Here is a 21,395-nt window from a genome sequence, read left to right as displayed (position 1 = left end):
CGCCTCTCGTTTCATTATCTTTTCCTTTTACCATCTAGTCATATTTGGTAATGGTAATGGAACTAATTTACACTGCACTTATGATTGCTAAATGCTTCCACATAAATGCTTTCTTGGATATTTACAACAGCTCTATATGAGTTATTACAGATGAGGAGAGTTAGCTTCCTAGAAGCTAATTTTCCCCAGATCCTGAAGGATGTGGGAGTTTCTCATCTTATATCTCTTGGTCTCTCTATAACACTGCCCCTTGGATAAAGTGGAACAAACATGAGCATGATAAAGGCGAATTAGTTTAGATCTTTTACATTTCATAAGGACCGATACATATGTATAGTTTAGCCTTTATTGAAAGGGATAAGATGAAAGAAAATAAGATTCAAAAGTTAAAATAACCTGTGTGTAAAATCGCATATGAAAAGAATTGGTGTAATTTACATCTTTATGTAAGATGCCAAAGGAATGTATCACAGAGGTAGTAATTGCAGAAAGCAGTCACATCAGCTAAGGATGTAGGAACAAAGAGAAGAGGTTCCTGGAATTTAGAATCTTGAGAGAGCAGCACTACAGAGTTTGGATCCAGACATCTGAGGGGTTTGGTCACTGCTATCTGAGGATTTGAGGAAAGACCCCACAAGGCTAACAGGGGAACACAACCTAATCAGTGCTTTTGCCTCAGGTATTTAGGAAAGGTTTCAGGAATTGAAAAACAGTTTAGAAAATCCATGGCTCTGAGACCTAGACTTTGGAGAAGAGCATGGCAGGTAGCTGGTGCTTGAATCTCTAAGAGGGCACGATGAGGATGCCTCTGGGAGCATGAGGAAAAGAAAACTGGTAAATTGAGCCAACTACTGCTCTGGGAGTCACTTGCTACTTATTGAGTGAAGAACCACTACTGGGGTGATGTTGGTAGCAACAGGAAGTAAAACAGGAGGGAGAAGGCCCTTGTTCCCTCTCTAGCCGTCTATCTCACTATAGCACATGCTTTGGGCACAGTCTATTGAGCATGCACCTGGCAAAGCCCCAAATCTCAAAGATAAGAATAAAGAGATGGATTTGAAGCTGAGAGAATAACTCATAACCCATTCCAATCTCTAGTACTTAGCCTCTACACTTGCTCTTCTGTACGTATCTGAAATTTCATACAACAATAATTTTTAAAATGTGGGCCAGGAGCAGTGGCTCATGCCTATAATCCCAGTACTTTGGGAGGCCAAGATGGGAGAATTGCTTGAGCCCGGGGAGTTCAAGACCAGCCTGGCCAACAAAGTGACACCTCATCTCTACAAAAAAAAATGTAGCCAGGTGTGGTGGCATTCACCTGTAGTCCCTGTTACTTCGGAGTCCAAGGTGAAAGTGTCGCTTGAGCCAGGAGTTCAAGGCTGTAGTGAGCCATGATTGCACCACTGCATGTCAGCCTGGGTGATGGAATGAGAGCCTATCTCTAAAAAAATTAATTAAAAAATTTAAAAAGTAGAAAAAGCTTATGATTTTACCTAACAAGATGCAATCATCTTTCTCTGTTATTTAAGTAGTTTTTAATATAGAGTACTTAATGTAAAGAATTGGTTAAACAGGCGAAAAGAGAACAGTAAGACATCACAGAGGTGGCTATAATAGGAAGCAGCTCCTACCCCTAGGGCTACAGAGCAAAGGGAAGGGATTACATTTATCAGCATTTAGAAGCTTGGAAGGAGAGTCTTAGAAAGCTTGGACTGGGATCCATGAAAAGGAGGCATGGTCTGGTGTTGGTCCTGGTGCCTCAGTAGCACAGAGGAAAGCCCCCTGTAGAGCTGGGACAGAGACCTCTGAGGAGGAGATTCTGGCCATTTGATGCTGGCACCTCTGAGAGAGTGCAGTGATGTTGATCCCAAAAATGTTAGGGTAAAAACTGTAAAACAGAATAACCTGCTACTACTGGTCTCAACTGGTGGTGCCAGAGTAAAGATCTATTTTACTGGCTTACAGCCAATTGGTTTTTGTGTGCCTTTGTGTAGTTTTCTTGTTTCTAGTTCTTCATGTTGAGCTTCTTGGAACTGTGGAATTATAGCTTTTATTAAATTTGTAAAACTTTTAGCCATTATTGCTTTAATGATTTTTCTGTCCCTCCAACCTTCTCTTTTTGGGAGATTCCGATTTTATGTGTATTAGGCCATTTGAAGTTTTTCCAAGGTCGTTGAGGCTCTGTTAATTTTCTTACCAAGTTTTTGTTTCCCCTGTTTTATTTGGGTAGTTCCTATCGCTGTCTTCAAGTTCACTAACCTTTTATTCTTCTATCTGCTTTTAATTGCTTCCATTATATTTTCATCTCAGACATTATAGTTTCATAAAGTCTGACTTGAGTATTTTGTTTTCTTAAAATATCTTCTATATCTCTGCTTTGCTCACTCAGTATTTTTCAGCTTTGCCAGTTATATGGAATACAGTTAGAATATCAGTTTTAAAAGAGGATTCTGTGAAGATGGCAGAGTAAGAAGTACCAGAAATCTGTCTACCCACCTAGACAGTAATTACACTGGCAGAATCTATTTGATGCAACTCTTTTGAAACTCTGAAATCCATTGATGGCTTGCAACTTTCAGGGAAAACCTTGGTTGGTAATTTGCAGTTAATTTTGGTAAATAACAAAAATCAATAATAACAATTTTGCTGTTATCCCAGTAGTAGCCACCCATTCCCCACTCCCAAGCCCTGTGGCATGAGATGCGCACATGTTCCAGGAAGAGCCTGCACACAGCTTGTGGGAGCCGAGGTGGGCAAATCGGGCCTGTCCCCCCAACACAGGGGATCTGTTCTCTGATCATAGAGGTGCAAAGAGGCAGAGACCATTGTTGTTGTTTCCTCCACACATTATTGTCAACCCCTTCCCACAGGCTGAAGGTGACTTTTAGAGACTTTGAAGGCTGACACCATTTTTTCTTTTTCTTCATTTTTTGTCTCCTTTTGGGAGCCAGACATTAAAAACTAGTACATTCTAAAGCAACCATATATAAGGGGGAAATTAGAAAGTCATTGTGCAGGCCGGGCGCGATGGCTCAAGCCTGTAATCCCAGCACTTTGGGAGGCCGAGATGGGCGGATCACAAGGTCAGGAGATCGAGACCATCCTGGCTAACACGGTGAAACCCCGTCTCTACTAAAAAATACGAAAAACTAGCCGGGCGAGGCGGCGGGCGCCTGTAGTCCCAGCTACTCGGGAGGCTGAGGCACGAGAATAGCGTGAACCCGGGAGGCGGAGCTTGCAGTGAGCCCAGATCACGCCACTGCACTCCAGCCTGGGCGACAGAGTGAGACTCCGTCTCAAAAAAAAAAAAAAAAAAAGTCATTGTGCAAGCCTAGGAGAAGGCACAGGTTCAGGAAACATGTGTGAAGACCTTAACTTTACACCTCATGTTGATATTCAACACAGAGATAGCCTACAACAATTCAAAAAACAAAAAACAATAGCAGAAAACAGCAAACTGGGGGAAAGGAGGCATCTAACAGGGTCTTAAGGAGGAGACTGATACCTCGAGTTACCACATTCGTAGATGCAAATGTCCGGTTTTCAACAACAAAAAAATCACAAGGCATACAAAGAAACTGAAAGTAGAGCCCATTCAAAGGAGAAAAACCAACAGAAATGATCCCTGAAAAAGATATGATGGCAGATCGACTAGATAAAGACTAAAGAAGCTGCCTTAAATGTACCGAAGAATTAAGGGAAGACATGGAGGAAGTCAAGAAAACTATGTATGGACGAAATGGAAATTGCAATAGATAACATAAAAAGAAATAGAATCCTGAAGTCTAAAAGTACAATAACTAAGATGAAAAATTTACTCTAGGAATACAAAGACATATTTGAGCAGGCAGAGGAAAGAATCAGTGAAATTGAAGATAGGACAATGTAAATGATCAAGTATGAGGATCAAGAAGAAAAAAAATGGAAGAAAAAGTGAACAGAACCAACCTGTGAAACACCATTAAGTCAACCAACATATGCACTGTGGGAGCCCAAGAGGAAGAATGGAGAAAGGAAGAGTGGAGAAAATATTGGAAGAAACAATGGCCACAAACATCTCAAATTTGATGAAGTATCTGAATATAAGCATTCTAGAAACTTAATGAACTCCAAATAAGATGAACTATGAACTCAAAGAGACACCACTGAGATTCATTATAACCAAAGTGTCCAAAACCAAAAACAGAATCTTAAAAGTAGCGAGAGGGAAATGAGTCATCACCTACCAGGAATCCCTGATAAGATTATCAGCAGATTTCTCATCAGAAACTTTAAAAACCAGAAGGCAGTGGATTAATACATTTCAAATGCTTAAAGGGGGGAAAAAAAAACCCCAAAACTTTAAACCAAGAATCCTACATTTGGCAAAACTTGTCCTTCAAGAATGAAGGAGAAATTATGACATTCCAAAATAAACAAAAGCTGAGGGAATTTTTTACCAATAGACCTCCCCTGCAGGAAATGCTAAAGGGAGTCCTGAAGCTTGAAATAAAAGCATACCAAACAGTAACTTGTAGTTACTGTTGACAAACATAGACAAAATATGGATCTCAGTGACGGTAAATACATGGGCAATTATAAAAACTAGTATTATTGTAACATTGGCATGTAATTCCACTTCTTGTTTTCCATATGATTGAGAGGCTAATACATATTAAAAACAATTATTGTCAAACCTAGTGAAACTTCACATTTTTATTAAAATATTTATTAGTTTATGTTTCTGGATCCACAATGTATAAAAATGTAATTTTGTGACACCAAAAACTGAAGCAGATGGGGACATAGCTGTTAAAGGAACAGAGTTTGTTGAAGTTAAGCTGGTATAGCATGTTATAACTTCAAGATGTTAAATGTAATTCTCATGCTAGTCACAAGGAAAATAGCTTAAAATATACACAAAAGTTAAACAATAAATTTAAAAACTTACAGTAGCATAAAACAAAAATAAAGTCCTTAGGAATTATACAAGGCAGTATGAAATTTGTCCAGTGAAAACTATGAAACATTTCTGAGAGAAATTAAAGAGGGCACAAATAAATGGAACAAAATCCCGTATTCACGGATTGGAAGACTTAATACTGTTAAGAAAATAATATCTGAGCCAGTCTACAGATTTAGATTGGCAATCTCTCTGAAAATCCCAATGATGTGAGTTGTTTTTCGGATTTGTTTTGTTTTTTTGTCGAAATAGAGAAACCTATCCTAACATTCATATGAAATCTCAAGGGACTGTAAATAGCTCCCTGCCCCCAAAAGAAATTCTGAAAAAGAAGAAAAGAGCTGGAGGACTCACACTTCATGATTTCAAAACTTACCACAAAGCCAAAGTAATAAAAATAGTGTGGTACTTGGAAATAGACATATACTACTGCCCCACCTGAGTGTTTTGCAGTGGCCTGGGAGCAGTTCAGACCCCCAAGCACAGCCGCTGCTTGACCCCGAGGGGCCAGAGGGGAACAAAGGTAAGGACCTGGTCCTAACTCCCCAGAATCTGAGCACACTGTCTGGGGATATTATGCTGAGATCTGTGGTCTGAACTCAAGCAGGGGAAGAGCTTCCACTTCCAGAACACTGAGAAGAATGACGTGAGAGTTTGTGTACTGGTGCGGGTGCGAAGCTAGGTGCCCCTTCCTCCACAAGACTGGTCTTGGAAGAGTGTAGCCGATTGGCCAGATGCAAATTCTGCCTGAGGGAGCCCTGTGGCCTGGAACACTTGAACAGCTCAGTGATCTGGGCGCAGAAGGCTTGGAAAAAAACTAGCTGGCTGGGCCTGCTCTTGGGACAGATGCCAGAGGGAGACCCAATTGGGAGGGTGTGAGCTGGGCAGACCCCACAGCTATCTGCTGAACTCAGCTACACTGAGCCTCAGGTACCATACAAGCTGCACACCCACAGCACAGCTGCCCTGCCCAGAGATCTGCCCTTGACCCACTGCATCACCAGAGCACTTGCAGATATACCCCAGAGCCCACTCTAACTCTGCCAAGCTGAGAGGACCAGTGGGTTCCTGGGAAGCTGTGGGTCTCCTGGTGACCTAAGCACCTTTTTCACAAAGTGGCAGAAGAGAGAAGAAAGCAGAGGAAACTGCCACTTATAAACTATCAAATCTCATAAGAACTCATTATCATGAGAACCTCATGGGGGAAACTGCCCCCATGATTCAATCACCTCCCACCAGATCCCTCCCTTGACATGTAGGGATTATGGGGATTACAATTCTAGACAAGATTTGGGTGGGGACACAGAGCCAAACCATATCAGGAGGGGAGGCTGCAGCCAACCAGGGACCCTCTTGGGGCTAAGGAGATGCAGGCATAGAGCCAGTGATTGAAAGGGCCTCCCCCAAGGCCCAGGAACAGAGTTGGTGAGGGAATTATTGCTCACGCCTGCATCTCTTCCTCTCCAGAGCTCTTCTGTGAACACACTGAAGAAATACAAGAGGCACACAGTTGAGTAAGAACATATCTGCCAGCCTTTACTCTTAAGCACCTTATTACTGGATTGGAGTGTGAATTACACCATCAAGCAAAAATTCCTTCAATTTCCAATGAAGAAAACTAGCCACAGCTGAAGAACCTGTATAGATCCTTGGTCCTCTGAAAGCACCTAGAAACAAAACCAATCAACTATACACACAGCATACACCACCATCAAACCCTCAAGAGAAAAAAGAATATGAAAACAAAAAAGCCTCATCCAAATGACAGCAACTTCAAAAAGATAAAGAAATACCAGATGAGAATGAAACAGTACAGGAAACCCAGCAATTCAAAAAGTCAGAGTGTTTCCATAGCTCCAAAGGATGACAGTATCTCCCCAGCAATGGATTCTAATCAGATTGAAATATCTAAAAAGGAAGACAGAATTCAAAATTTAGATGGCAAGGAAATTCAATGAGATTCAAGAGAAAGTTGATACCCCATCCAAGGAAGCCAATAAAATGATCCAAGACTTCAAAGATGACCATTTAAAGAAAGAACAAAGCTGAACTTCTGGAATTGAAAGCTTCGCTACAGTGATTTCGAAATACATTTGGAAGCTTTAACAACAGACTGAACAAAGCTGAGAAAGAATTTCAGAGCTTGAAGACTAGTCCTTCAAATAAACCCAGTCAGATAAAATTAAGAAAAAAGAATTTTAAAAAGTGAACAGGCTGGATGTGGTGGCTCACACTTGTAATCTTAGCGCTTTGGGAAGCCGAGGCAGGTAGATCACTTGAGTCCATGAGTTAGAGACCAGCCTGGCTAACATGGTGAAACTCCATCTCTACCAAAAATAAAAAAAATAAATAAATAAAATTAGCCATGTATGGTAGCACATGCTTGTAATCCCAGCTACTCAGGAGGCTGAGACAGGAAGGTAGCTTGAACCAGGGAGGTCAAGGATGCAGTGAGCCATGGTTGTGCCACTGCACATCAGCCTGGGCTACAGAGAAAGAACCTATTTCAAAAATAAATAAATAAATAAATTTTAAAAAATAAACTTAAAAAAATAAAAATGAACAAAGCCTCCATGAAATATGTGATTATGTAAAGAAACCAAATCTATGATGTGGGGGTTCGGTCAGGATGGTGGGGAAAATTATAAGATGCAAACCTTCTTAGAAGGCCTGGGGGCTTTGTATAAGCTCCAGTAATAAACTTGGCTGAAGGCAGCCTTGTCCCCTTAGTTAAACAAATTAGAGTAGAAACAAAGGAATGTGGGGAGTTTACCTAACTAGCTTGTTTACTCATGTGGTCCTAAGACTAATCTTTGATCTACCACAGGTGCTTAATTGCTTTCTACTGGGGAAGTCCACAATGTCAATTACCCTCTAGTGGTGTTGACTCAAGCCTTTGTCAATTAATCTTTCCTGAATAAATGCAAGACTTACTGGCTGGTCAGGGCCACGGCTGCAACTAAGTGACCTGGACACTCAGTCGAACTGGCAAAGCAGAATATCTGTGTGTCAGTGTACTTCATTCATCTGTCATTGGGTCAGGGTCTGCGGGACAGACCTCCACACTATGACTCATTGACATTCCTGAGAGAGAAGGAATAAAGAATAAGCACCTTGGAAAATATTTTTGAGGATATGGTCCATGAAACTTTCCCCAATCTTGCTAGAGAAGTTGACATACAAATTCAAGAAATTTGGAGAACACCTGCTAGATACTAAACAAGACAACTGTCTCCAAGACACTTAGTCATCAGACTTTCCGAGGTCAACATGAAAGAAAAAAATCTTAAAAGCTGTTAGAGAAAAGGATCAAATCACTCATAAAGGAAACTCCACCAGGTTAACAGCAGACTTCTCAGCATAATCCAAGCCAGGAGAGATTGGAGGCCTATTTTCAGGATCCTTGAAGGAAAGAAATTCCACTGGGCATGGTGACCCATGCCTGTAATCCCAGCACTTTGGGAGGCTGAGGCAGGCGGATCACCTGAGGTCAGGAATTCGAGACCAGCCTGACCAACATGGAGAAATCTTACCTCTACTAAAAATACAAAAAAAATAGCCAGGCGTAGTGGCAGGCACCTGTAATCCAGCTACTCGGGAGGCTGAAGCAGAAGAATCGCTTGAACCCGGGAGGTGGAGGTTGCAGTGAGCCAAGATTGCACCACTGCACTCCAGCCTGGGCAACAAGAGTGCAACTCCACAAGAAAAAAAAAAAAAAAAAAAAAAAAAAAAAAAAAAAAAAAGAAAAGAAAAAGAAATTCCAACCAAGAATTTCATATCCCACCAAAACTAAGCTTCATAAGCAAAGGAGACATAAAATCTTTTCCAGACAAGCAAATGCTAAGGGAATTTATTACCCCTAGAACTGTCTTATAAGATATCCTTTAGCCCTGGGGAGTTCTAAACATGGAAATGAAAGAGCAATATCTGCTACCACAAAAACACACTAAGTACATAGCTCACAGGTATTATAAAGCAACTACACAATAGAGACTACAAAGTAACCAGCTAATAACATGACAGGGTCAAACTCTCACCTACAAACATTAAACTTGAATGTAAATGGTCTAAATGCCCTGCGTAAAAGGCACAGCATGGTAAGTTGAATTAAAAAAAAAAAAAAAACCCAACCATCTTCTGTTTTCAAGAGACTTCTTCAGAAGGAGCAGAAGTTGCTATTCCTATATCAGACAAAGCAGACATTAAGCAAACAACAGTTAAACAGGACAAAGAAAGTCATTATATAATAAAAAAGTGTTCATTCAACAAGACTTAACTATTCTAAATATATACACAACCAACATTGGAGAACCCAGGCTCATGAAACAGGTACCTTTAAATGTATGAGAAGATATAGACAGCCACACAATAATAGTAAGAGACTTCAACACCCCACTGACAGCATTAGACAGACCATCAAGGCAGAAAAGTAACAAAGAAATTCCAACTTAAATTCAACACTTGATCGATTAGACCTGATAGTCATCTACAGAACACTGTACCCGTTAACACAGAGTATACATTCTTCTCATCAGCACATGGAACATACTCTAAGACTGATCACTTGCTCAGCCATAAAACAAATCTCAATAAATTTTAAAAATGTTAAAATCATACCAACCATACTCTTGGACTGCAGTGGAATAAACATAGAAATCAATACCAAAATCTCTCAAAACCTTACAATTACATGGAAATTATATAACTAGCTCCTGAATTACTTTTGGATACACAACAAAGTTAATCCAGAAATTAAAAAAAATTTTGAAATAAATAAAAACAGAGAAAACACCAAAATTTCTGGGAGGTAGCAAAAGCAGTGTTATTACCAGGAAAGTTTATAGTGCCAAACACCTATCTCAAAAAGTTAGAAAGTTCTCAAATTAATGATATAACACCACATCTAAAGGAACTAGAAAAACATGAACAAAATAAAGCAAGCAAAAAAAAAAAAAAAAAATTAAAGTCCAAGCAGAACTAAATCAAATTGAGACTCAAAAATCCATACAAAGGATCAATGAAACTGAAAGTTGGTTTTTTGAAAAGATAAATAAGATTGATAGACCACTAGCTAGATTAACAAAGAAAAACAAAGATCCAAATAAGCACGATCAGAAATGACAAAGGTGACATTACAATCAATCCCACAGAGATACAAAAAATCCTCAGAGACTATTATGAAAAACTCTACACACACAAACCAGAAAATCTAGAAGAAATGGGTAAATTCCAGGAAACACACAACCTCTCAAGATTGCATCAGGAAGAAATTGAAAACCTCAGCATACCAGTCATGAGTTCCAAAATTGAATCAGTAATAAAAAAATCTACCAACCAAAAAAAGCCCTGGACCAGAGGAATTCATAGCTGAATTTTGCCAGACATACCAATGGGCTGGTATGAATCCTACTGAAACTATTCCAAAAAATTAAGGAGTGACTCCTCCCTAACTCATTCTATGAAGCCAGCATCATCCTGATGCCAAAATCTGGCAAAGGCTCAATTAAATATGAAAACTAAAGGCCAATATTCCCTACGAATACAGATTCAAAAAATCCTTAACAAAATTCTAGCAAATTGAATCCATCAGCACATGAGAAAGTTAATTTATCACAATCAGGGAGGCCTTATTCTTAGGATGCAAGGTTGGCTCAATGTACATATGCAAATCAATAAATGGAATTCACCACATAAACAGAATTAAAAACAAAGACTATGTGATCATCTCAACAGGCGTGGAAAATGATTTTGATAAAATCTAACATCTCTTCATGATTAAAAAACCTTCAACAAACCAGGCATCGATGGAATATACCTCAAAATAATAAAAACCATCTATGTCAAACCCATAGTTGGCATCATACTAAGCCAGCAAAAACTGAAAGCATTCCCCTTGAGAATTCGAACAAGACAGGGATACCCAGTTTCTCCACTCCTATTCAACATAGTACTGGAAGTCCTTGGCAGAGCAATCAGGCAAGAGAAAGACATAAAATGAATCCAAATAGATAAAAAAAAAAAAAAGTCAATCTATCTCTCTTCACTCTTGATATGGTTCTATCCCTAAGAAAAACCCTAACGACTTTGCCAAAATCCTCCTAAAACTGAAAGGCTTCAGTAAAGTTTTAGGATATGACATCAATGTACAAAACTCAGTAGCATATCTACACACCAATAACATTCAAGCTGAGCCACATACACATACAAATACTTAGAAATTCGGCTAACCAGGGAGGTAAAATATCTCTACAAGGAGAACTGCAAACCATTGGTGAAAGAAATCATAGATGACACAAATAATAGGAAAAACATTCCATGCTCATAGATTGGAAGAATCAATATTGTGAAAATGGCCATATTACCTAAAACAATCTATAAAGTCAATTCTGTTCCTATCAAACTACCATTGTTATTTTTCACAGAATTAGAAAAAAACTACTCTAAAATTCATATGGAATCAAAAAGAAACCTGAACACCAAAAGCAACCTTAAGTAAAAAGGATTATATTATCTAACTTCAAACTATACTTCAAGCCCACATGATACTGGTACGGAAGCAGACACATAGATCAATGAAGAAGAATAGATAACCCAGAAATAAAGTTGCCTACCTACAATTATCTTATCTTTGACAAAGTTTTCAAAAATAAACAGGGGGAAAAGGACTCCCTATTCAATAAATGGTGCTGGGATGACTGGCTAGCCATATCCAGAAGAATGAAACTAGACCCCTACCTATTACCACACACAAAAATTAACTCAAGATGGATTAAAGACTTAAAGGTAAAGCCTCAAGCTATAAAAATCCTAGAAAACCTAGGAAATACCCTCTTGACACTGGTCTTGGCAAAGAATTTATTGCTATTACAACAACAACAACAAAAGGACAAGTAGGATCTAATTAAACTAAAGAGCTTCTACACAGCAAAAGAAACTATCAACAGAGTAGACAGACAACCTACAGAATGACGGAAAATATTTGCAAACTATGCATCTAACAAAGGTCTAATATCCAGAATTTATAAGGAACTTAAGCAAATCAACAAGTGAAAAACAAATAAGTACTTTCAAAAGTAGGCAAAGGGCCAGGTGTGGTGGCTCATGCCTGTAATCCCAGCACTTTGGGAGACTGAGGTGGGTGGATCACCTGAGGTCAGGAGTTCAAGACTAGCATGACCAACATGATGAAACCCTGTCTCTACTAAAAATACAAAATTAGCCAGGCATAGTGATGCATGCCTATAATCCCAGCTACTCAGGAGGATGAGGCAGGAGAATCTCTTGAACCTGGTAAGTGGAGGTTGCACAGAGCCGAGATCATGCCATTGCACTCCAGCCTGGGCAACAAGAGCAAAACTCCATCTCAGGGGAAAAAAAAAAAAAAGTAGGCAAAGGTCATGAACAGACACTTCTGGAAAGAAGATGTGTAAGCAGCCTGTAAACATATGAAAAAATGCTCATCATTACTAGAGATCAGAGGAATGCAAATCAAAATAACAAGAGAGACCATCTCACAGTCAGAATGGCTGTTATTAAAAACTCAAAAAACAGATGGTGAAGCTATAGAGAAAAGGGAACACATACACATCGCTGATGGGAATGTAAATTAGTTCGGCCACTGTGGAAAGCAGTTCGCAGATTTCTCAAAGAACCTAAAACAGAACTGTCATTTGACCTAGCAATTCCATTACTGGGTATATATCCAAAAGAAAACAAATTGGCCAGGCGCAGTGGCTCACGCCTGTAATCCGAGCACTTTGGGAGGTGGAGGTGGGCAGATCACCTGAGGCTGGGCGTTCGAGTTCAGTCTGACCAACATGGAGAAACCCCATCTCTACTAAAAATACAAAATTAGCTGGGCGTGGCGGCGCATGCCTGTAATCCCAGCTACTCGGGAGGCTGAGAATCACTTGAACCCAGGAGGCGGAGGTTGTGGTGAGCCGAGCCCACGCCATTGTACTCCAGCTTGGGCAGTAAGAGCGGAAAACAAATCATTTTACCAAAAAGACATACACTTGCATATTCATAGTAGCACTATTCACTATAGCAAAGACACGGAATTAACTTCAGTGCCCATCAACAATAGATTGTATAAGGAAAATGTGGAAAATGTACACCATGGAATACTACGCAGCCGTAAAAAGAATGAAATCATGTTCTTTGCAGCAGCATGATGGCACTGGAGGCCATTATCCTAAGTGAATTAATGCAGACATGGAAACACAAATATTACATGTTCTCAGTCATAAGTTGGAGCTAAACACTGGGTACTCATGGACATAAAGATGGGAACAGTAGACACTGGGGACTCCAAAAGCAGGGAGGGACAGAGGTAGAGGCAAGGCTGAAAAAGCTACTTATGGGGTACTTTGCTACCTATGGGGTACTATCTGGGTGATGGGCGTGTTCACACCCCAAACCTCAACATCACGTGATATACCTTTGTAACAAATCTGCACATGTACCCCCAAATCTAAAACAAAACTTGAAAAAAAAAAAAAAAAGACATATAGACCAATGAAATAGAATAGAGTCCAGAAATAAACCCTTGCCTCTCTAGTCAAATGAGTTTTCACAGGGGTACCAAGACCAGTCAATGGGGGAGAAAACAGTCTTTTCAACAAACAGTGCTGGAAATACTAGGTAATCACATACAGAAGAATGAAGTCGGGGCGTTACCTAACAAAATTTAACTTGAATGGATCCGTGACCTAAATGTAAGACCTAAAACTATGAAACTCTTAGAAGAAAACATAGGGCAAAAGTTTGCAACATTGAATTTGGCAATTGTTTCTTGGATATTATACCAAAAACAGAGAAAATATAAGGAAAAAATAGAAAATAGGAGTTCATTAATTTTTTTTTAGTTGTGCATGAAAATACACTATCAACAGAGCAAAAATGGCAGCCAACGTATTGGGAGAAAATGCTTCCAAGTTGTATATCTGTTAAGGGACTAATATCCACAGTTACTGTTTAACTGGTATAGAGTTTTCATTTACCAAGATGAAAAGTGTTTTGGAGATGAACAGCAATGATATGACTGCATAACATGAATGTATTTAATGCCATTGAATCATACATGTAAACATGTTAAAGATGGTGAATTCTGTGTGTATTTTACCATAATAGAAAAATTGAAAAAAAAACTCTCCTAATATCCTTGTTTATTCTATCATCTTTGTAGCTTCTAGCTTGATTTTAATTGATTTTGTTGCCTTCACTATAGGTCTCATTTCTCTGCATGACATATAATTTTTAATTTGATGTCAGACATTGGGAATTTTATCTTATCATGTGTTGCACACTTTTTATCTTTATAAACTATTATTGAGATATGTTTTGGGATACTATTAAGTTACTTGGAAATAGTTTGATCCTTTCTGATCTGGCTTTTAAGCTTTGTTAGGTTAAACCAAAGCAGTATTTATACAAGGGCTAATTTTATCCCACCATTAAGTCAAATCCCTTCTGAATATTCCACGTATTGTTCCATGAATTATAATGTTTTTCATTTTGTCTGGTGGGAATGAGAACTATTTCTGGTCCTGTGTCAGACTCTGGAAATTGTTCCTTCTAATTCTTTCAGGTGGTTCTTTTCTCAGCCTTGGGCAATTTTCTCCTATGTATGCCCTTATCAATACTAACTTGAAGAATCTATGGGGAACCTGTAAAGATCTTTGCAGCTCTCTCTTTGGATAGTTCTCTCCTCTCTGCCACACTGTCCTGTGAACTTTAGTTCCCTTGTCCTTCTCACACTATCAACTTTGTCTTCCCTACTCAAGGGATCTGGAGTCCTCATGGGCTCCCTGCACTATAGGTTGGAAACAATCTTTTTGTTTTGTGTGTATTTTTTTTTTTTAAGAGTCAGGGTCTCACTAGTCTTAAACACCTGGCTTCAAGCGATCCTCCTGCCTTGACCTCCCAAAGTGTTAGGATTATAGGCGTGAGCCACTGCACCCAGCCAGAAACAATCTTTAGGCAGAAAGCTGGGAACAATTGTAGGATTTCCTCATGCATTTTTTATCTTTCTGTAATCACTGGCATTCATCGTCTAGTGTTCAATATCTTGAAAGCTGCCCTTTCATGTATTTTGTTTTCTTCAATTGTTTCAGACTGGAGGGTAAATCTAGTCCCTCTGACTTCACCTTGGCCAAAACTGGGAGCAGTTTCACCTTGCTTTTTAAAGCATATTTTCACTGTATACAAATACAAAATTCTAGGTTACCATTTTTAACTCTGGCACTTTAAAAATGTCATTTCATTGATTTTTGGGTTTCATTGTTCCTGATGACGTGACAGCCATCTTTCATGTTTTTCCCTTTGGCTCTTTTCAAGGTTCTTTTTGGTATCTTTCATTTTCAACAGCTTGATTATCAAGTTGATGTGGTTTTCTTGGTAGTTTGCCTATTCAGGATTCAGTGAGTTTCCGGATGTATGAATCAATGCTTTCTCATCATTAGAAGGCATATTCCTCTGATATTTTTTCTCCTCTTTTTTTCTCTCCTAAGCCTCCTATTATATACATATATATTAGGCCATTTTATATCATTCCCCAAGATCCCTGAATCTCTGTTAATTTTTAAAATACATATGTTCCCTATTATTTAGATACTAAAATTTCTCTCAATATTCAGATTCACCAGCTCTTTTTTTAAAATCTGTGATCTTCTCTTTTCTATTGAGCCAATCAAGAAAATTTTTCATTTCAATTATTGTGTAAGTTCTAGAATTTACATTTAGTTGGTTTATATAACTTCCATTTCTCTGCTAAGACTATTTGTTTACTCATAAAATAATATATTTCCCTTAATTCTTTGAACACACTTTTAGTTCCATAATGCACAAAGGCTATTTCACAATCTTCATCTGCTGAGTTTAACATTTGAGCCTTCTCATGCTCACTTTCTGTTCATTGCTTTCCCCGCTAACATTGGTCCTATTGTCCTGTTTCTTTGTGTGTGTCCTAATTTTTTATTATATATTTGACATTGCAGATGGTATGTTTCAGATATCCTAGACTATGTTATCTTTCCTTGAGGAATGTTTGTTTTTGTTCTAGCAGGGAGTTCAATGCCGGCTGATCACTTTAGAATTGTATAGGCTTGGTTTTATGCTTTGTTAGAATGAATTATGGGAAGCAAAATGTTTTTTGCAAGAGCCTCTAACTTAGTGGAACTTGATCTAAAAACTCTCCTTTGCAAATCTTGTCAGGGCATAGTTCTAGGCTTTGTTTGTACCTGAGAAGACCAGTTTTTACTCTAGGCTCCTTAGTTCTAAGGTCCTTTTTGCATTTTGGATGAATGCCCAGGATATTTTTAATCTTAGCTGAATTTACATCCCAGGTTGTTAAAAGGTGCCAAACAAATCTCACTTTTGCTGAGCTGGACTGCTAATGTCCCTTGCACAACTACCCTGGTAGCTCTAGTCTACTCTCAGCCTTGTAGCAGTCACTGGTAGGCCTTGGGTGATGTTGCCTATGCTAAGGATGGGAGGTAGATTCACTTACAGCTTTGTGTGGCCACTCTGCACAAATCCCTACACCCTTGTGCCACTTTTGAGAAATTTCAGGCACTTCAGCTGAACTGAATTCTGGTCTTTGCCTCTTCAGTTCAGTGGGACTATCTTGCTCTGCTTGAATTTTAGCATGCTGATCTGAGGTTGCAGAACTGTCCACCAGTGGAGAGCTGGCAAGTTTTCCTTATCCCAGATATGACAGTCTTGTACTGCTTATCAAAGGGGACCAATAGATTTTATCTCTTTCCCTCTCCTTAATAGGCACTGGGTCATAGGAAGCTAATGTGGGAGTTCTTCTAATCACTTAAAACTCTTCTTTTCACACTTTTCTCTAAGAAAATGTATAGGAACTATGGGATTCACTTGTTTCCGAAAATTAACTTTATAAAGGTTGCACTAGGGGTTGGGTGGAGATCTCACCAGGTCTGAGTCTCCTCACTTTCTTCTCAATGCTTGCATAAGGAAGGTGGAACAACATTAGAAAATTGTAGACAGTCCATAAAGGAGTTTATATGAAGACTGGTTTTTCTAAGCAGGAGACAATGTTCATTCAACAAACATTTAGCACGTGTTTACTTTTAGAATTGGATATTCAAAGAGAAACCTGGACAGGGTCTCTGCCATCAAGGAATAGACAATCTAAAGAACCATTGCAGTTTGCCTTATTTATCCCTGAATCTAGTTTTACTGATTTCTTAGGACAAAATTACATCCTACAACTAGCAGCGCTGACTTCCCAGAGACTGTAATTTTGTGCTGTGGCACTTAGTTTTTCCCAAAGGGCATGACCTTAACTTCGTAACTAGGATGAAAGATGTTCGTAGGGTTGTACAAAGGGCCCTTAGGAACGGATTGGGAAAGGAAAACATTTTATCATTCTATAATACCAGCTTTCTCTTGCATACTTATTTAAAAAACTAAAATAAAGCATAAAATACTTATAAAGTCATGGTTGCTGCAAGTGACTTCCAGAGAAAGGTTGCATTCTCAGCAGTTCTGGGTTCTATATAGGAATTTCAGTTTGAATGACATGTTTCTTTTTCCCCACCCATTCTCTCTCCATCATCTTGGTTCCCCAATCCCTTCTTTTCTCCTACATTTTAAAGACCTGCTCCCACATCATCTCACAGCCCCTTTGCTTGTCTCTTTGTTCCTTTCCATCCTCAGTTGAGGACAGAAAAAGAAGCCAGTGTTCTGAGAACAGTTTTTCGGGAAATGCTCAGTTGTTTTTTGTTTTTGTTGTTTTTGTTTTGAGTGGGGGGCACACTTAGCAGAAGAAATAGCTTCTAATACCCAAATGTTCAGATTTATCTCGTCACATTTGTGAAAGAAAGGTTAAAAAATGAAAAGTTAGCATAATTCTGATAAGACAGAATTACTAAGAACTACACAATTAAACGTGAAGCTGAATTGGAGGAGGGGGTGGCTATTACACGCTCTGAGAGAACTAAGGTCCTGAACGTGGATTTCTGTATGAACTGGGTTGTCTTAACAGTTGAAATGCCTTCGAAAGAGCTTTGGGCACATCACCTTGAGCTTGGTGCTGGAAGGAGGTGGGCGATGAGCCAGGACTGCTGCGGGGCCCAGATGGTCCTGGTCCAGGCAGCTCTCACGGCTCTTTCCTTCCTGACTGTAATCCCAGGCAGTTGGCCCAATTCCTGCTCCATTTCTGGGCTGCCTTGGGTGGGAAAGCCCTGCATATGGAATAGAATATAATTTCCCCATGTTCAATCATTCCTGTTTACTCCAAAAATGAAATGAAGGCCCTTTCAGCCCATGGAAAAATGGAATAAAGCACACATGCATGAACACACACACACAGACGCGAACACACACGCACACACGCACACACACACAAACTGGCGAGAAATTGAAATCTCTAGATCTTTCGGAGTCTGTCCTGTTTCATTGTTTCTTACTCTGAACTGGTATCATATGCCAAGGCCTTCTGCTCTCCCGTCTATTCTAAGGAAAGGGAAACAGGAACTGAATTCATGTGTGCTGAGCACTTTCACATATATCCCACTTTATAAGAGAAGAAATGGAAACTCAGATTAGTTAAGTAGCTTGTAAAAGATTACAAAGCGGACAACTAAATTTTGACTCAATTTCTTGGACTTCTATGTACCATGCAAACCTTTTATTCTCTCATGTATTATGTAGGTTGGTGTATACAACAATGTAAGCAGAAAAAGCACTTTTTTAAACAATGAAATTTTATATAGTATGCCTCTATATAACACAGGTAAAATCGGCACTGAAGCTGCAGAGAGGAGTCTGGAGCTTTATTTGGAAATCTCTGGACCTTGGAAATCCAGGTCCCATGAAGGCCCTTGCAGGTGCACATGAAGGTGGACTCTGGACACTGGTTGTTCCAGGCAGCAGCTGAACTAGGAGATATAATTGTCAGTTGCAAAGGTCATTTGTATCTATGGGGAATTTCAAATGACTGACCACCTCCTCAAAGCACTATTTTGTTTAGATAGAAAAATTACCTTTGGACATTCTCTCATAGGTCCACATTTATGCTTTGGTGTAGACGTTACACAAAAATATCAATAAATCAGGGCAAAAATTAGTGGATCTTAGTCTCAACCCTGCCCATAATAGCCAGGCCCAAACTAGGAGTACATACACATTTGCTTCAAGTTAATCTGTCGTGTGGTAAGCACGACAGTGTCCTCTCCAGCTCTTAGGAGGCATGTGGGACAAGGATTGGTCTTTCACTAGTGAAGGCACCAAAGCAGCAGAGCTACTGGAACACAGCCTAAAAGAGGCTAAGACAGGTGCCATGAACTGTTTCTAGCTCACAAAATACAGCTCTCCTGAGATTGCGCCACTGAACTCCAGCCTGGGTGACAGAGCGAGACTCTGTCTCATACACACACACAAAATACAGCTCTTTGCAAGGTAAGCAGGTCATGGGTGTTACTAGCCTGTAGCAACCTAGTATCTTGCAGTATATAAGTAAGAGCTCATTTTTTATTAGGAAAACAGCACAGGGAAGTTAGTTTATTGCCTCATCTCCAAAACTAATCTTATTATAGGATGGAATTTGGAAGTTTGGGTAATTTGTTTCATTTGCATTGCAGCAAATGGAAAAAAATGAGAAAATGACTATTGTGACATTATACCTTGGTGACAACGCAGTGGATTTACAGAATGCAAATTAAAACAGATATCTGAAATTGCCTGGATGCTTCCAAATTCTTTTAGTATTTTTCCAACTGAGTATCCCACCCCAATATGTGACATGTACGTGCAGACAAAACCTCTGCCTCTTTTTTTTTTTTTCGATACGGAGTTTGCTCTGTCACCCAGGCTGGAGTGCAGTGGCGTGATCTCAGCTCACTGCAACCTCTGCCTCCTGGGTTCAAACGATTCTCCTGCCTCAGCCTCCCAAGTAGTTGGGACTGCAGGCGCAGGCCACCACGCCCAGCTAATTTTTTTAAACATATATTTTTAGTAGAGACGGGGTTTCACCATATTGGCCAGGCTAGTCTGGGGTTGAACTCCTGACCTCAAGTAATCTGCTGGCCTTGGCCTCCCAAAGTGCTGGGATTACAGGCATGGGCCACGGCGCCTGGCCAAACTTCTGCCTCTTACGGGAGCTGCTGACTCCAAGTGTGGCAGCACTTAACAGGTTGGGTTGTTACCGCTGCTCTGGGAGCTGACCTTGTGGGCGGGCGTGCTCATGATAAGGGCGCCTATGTGGGACTGAGGAATCAAAGGGGCACACTCACGCTGTAGATGTCTTGGTACTGAGGGGAGTAGGTGGGTTTGGTGACCTAAATGCACTGAGAGAGGGGGAGATTTGGAAATCTGAAGAATCATACTGCATTTTTGCTATGCTGACTGTGCCAGGCTTTTGGCCGGTGCTTTACACAACCAGTTGTAAGTTTTACCACAACTCTAAAACATAGGTATTACTTCCTTATTGTGGGGACACTTAGGCTGAGAAATAGTAGATGACTTCTCAAGCCCACACTGCTAGTGAGCATAAGAGCACAGAGTTCTGTGCCTCTACAGACTATACTTTCTCAATTATGCCACTCTGCACCCCCAGACCACCAGGCACCATGCCAAGGGCTTTACATTTAATCCTCAGCACAACCCTGTGGAGGAGACTCTTATTATTGCCATTAACAAACAAGGAAACCAGTTCACAGAGGGATTAAGTGGTGTTCACAAGCGGTGTTTGTTCACTCCAAGCATCTCTTCTTAACTTGACCCAGGCGTACGTACATATTAAGGCTTGTCCACATTGACTGTCTTGTCTTAGAATTAGTCAGCTTTCTAGACATAGTTTTAGTGCAAGGGATTTGTGCAGATTATCTGTACAGCTGCAGACATCTTCATGGAATGTAAATTAGGTGCTGACATTGCTTTTCTGGGAAACCCGCTAGCATAGATTACATGCACTGGACATAAAACACACACATTGGTGATACATTTGCTGGTAGAGAATTGGAAAGTCAGGCCTGGGAAATCAGGACTCTTATCTGGAAAACTAGCTTCCGCTTTTGCATCACACGCCTATGACACAAGGTCATCCACATTTTACCTCTTTTATATTCCTCTTTTATATTCCAAGGTCTGTGACTGTGAGGGTAGGTGCCAGGGGAGGGGGTTCAGGTGTCACCATGGAAAAATCCAGTTAGCCTAGGCCAGATACCAGCTTCAGATGCTCTTACCAAGTCTGCTGAAGACTATCAGCATGGCCCTTAGAGACTGTGGGACATTGACTTGCAACAAGGTGGCAAGTAATGTACTGAACTATTCCTGGTATTGTTTTCAGATTCTTACACACGTTATCTTCTGATGTCCTATGCGATGGACTGAATTTGTCCCCCCAGAATTCGTACGTTGAATCCTAACCCCTAATGTAATGATATTAGAAGGTGGGGCCTTTGGGAAGTAATTATATCATAAA

General features: G+C 39.9%; 1 protein-coding gene across 1 annotated transcript in view; it reads left to right on the top strand.

Annotated features, from left to right (window-relative positions):
- The window catches only part of MGP (matrix Gla protein), an 836,939-nt gene that overhangs the window by 79,353 nt on the left and 736,191 nt on the right, over positions 1–21,395 (top strand). The window lies entirely within an intron of this gene.

This window comes from Macaca thibetana, chromosome 11 (genome assembly GCF_024542745.1).
Source record: "Macaca thibetana thibetana isolate TM-01 chromosome 11, ASM2454274v1, whole genome shotgun sequence".
Lineage (NCBI taxonomy): Eukaryota > Metazoa > Chordata > Mammalia > Primates > Cercopithecidae > Macaca > Macaca thibetana.
This window is presented reverse-complemented; position numbering and strand designations above follow the sequence as displayed.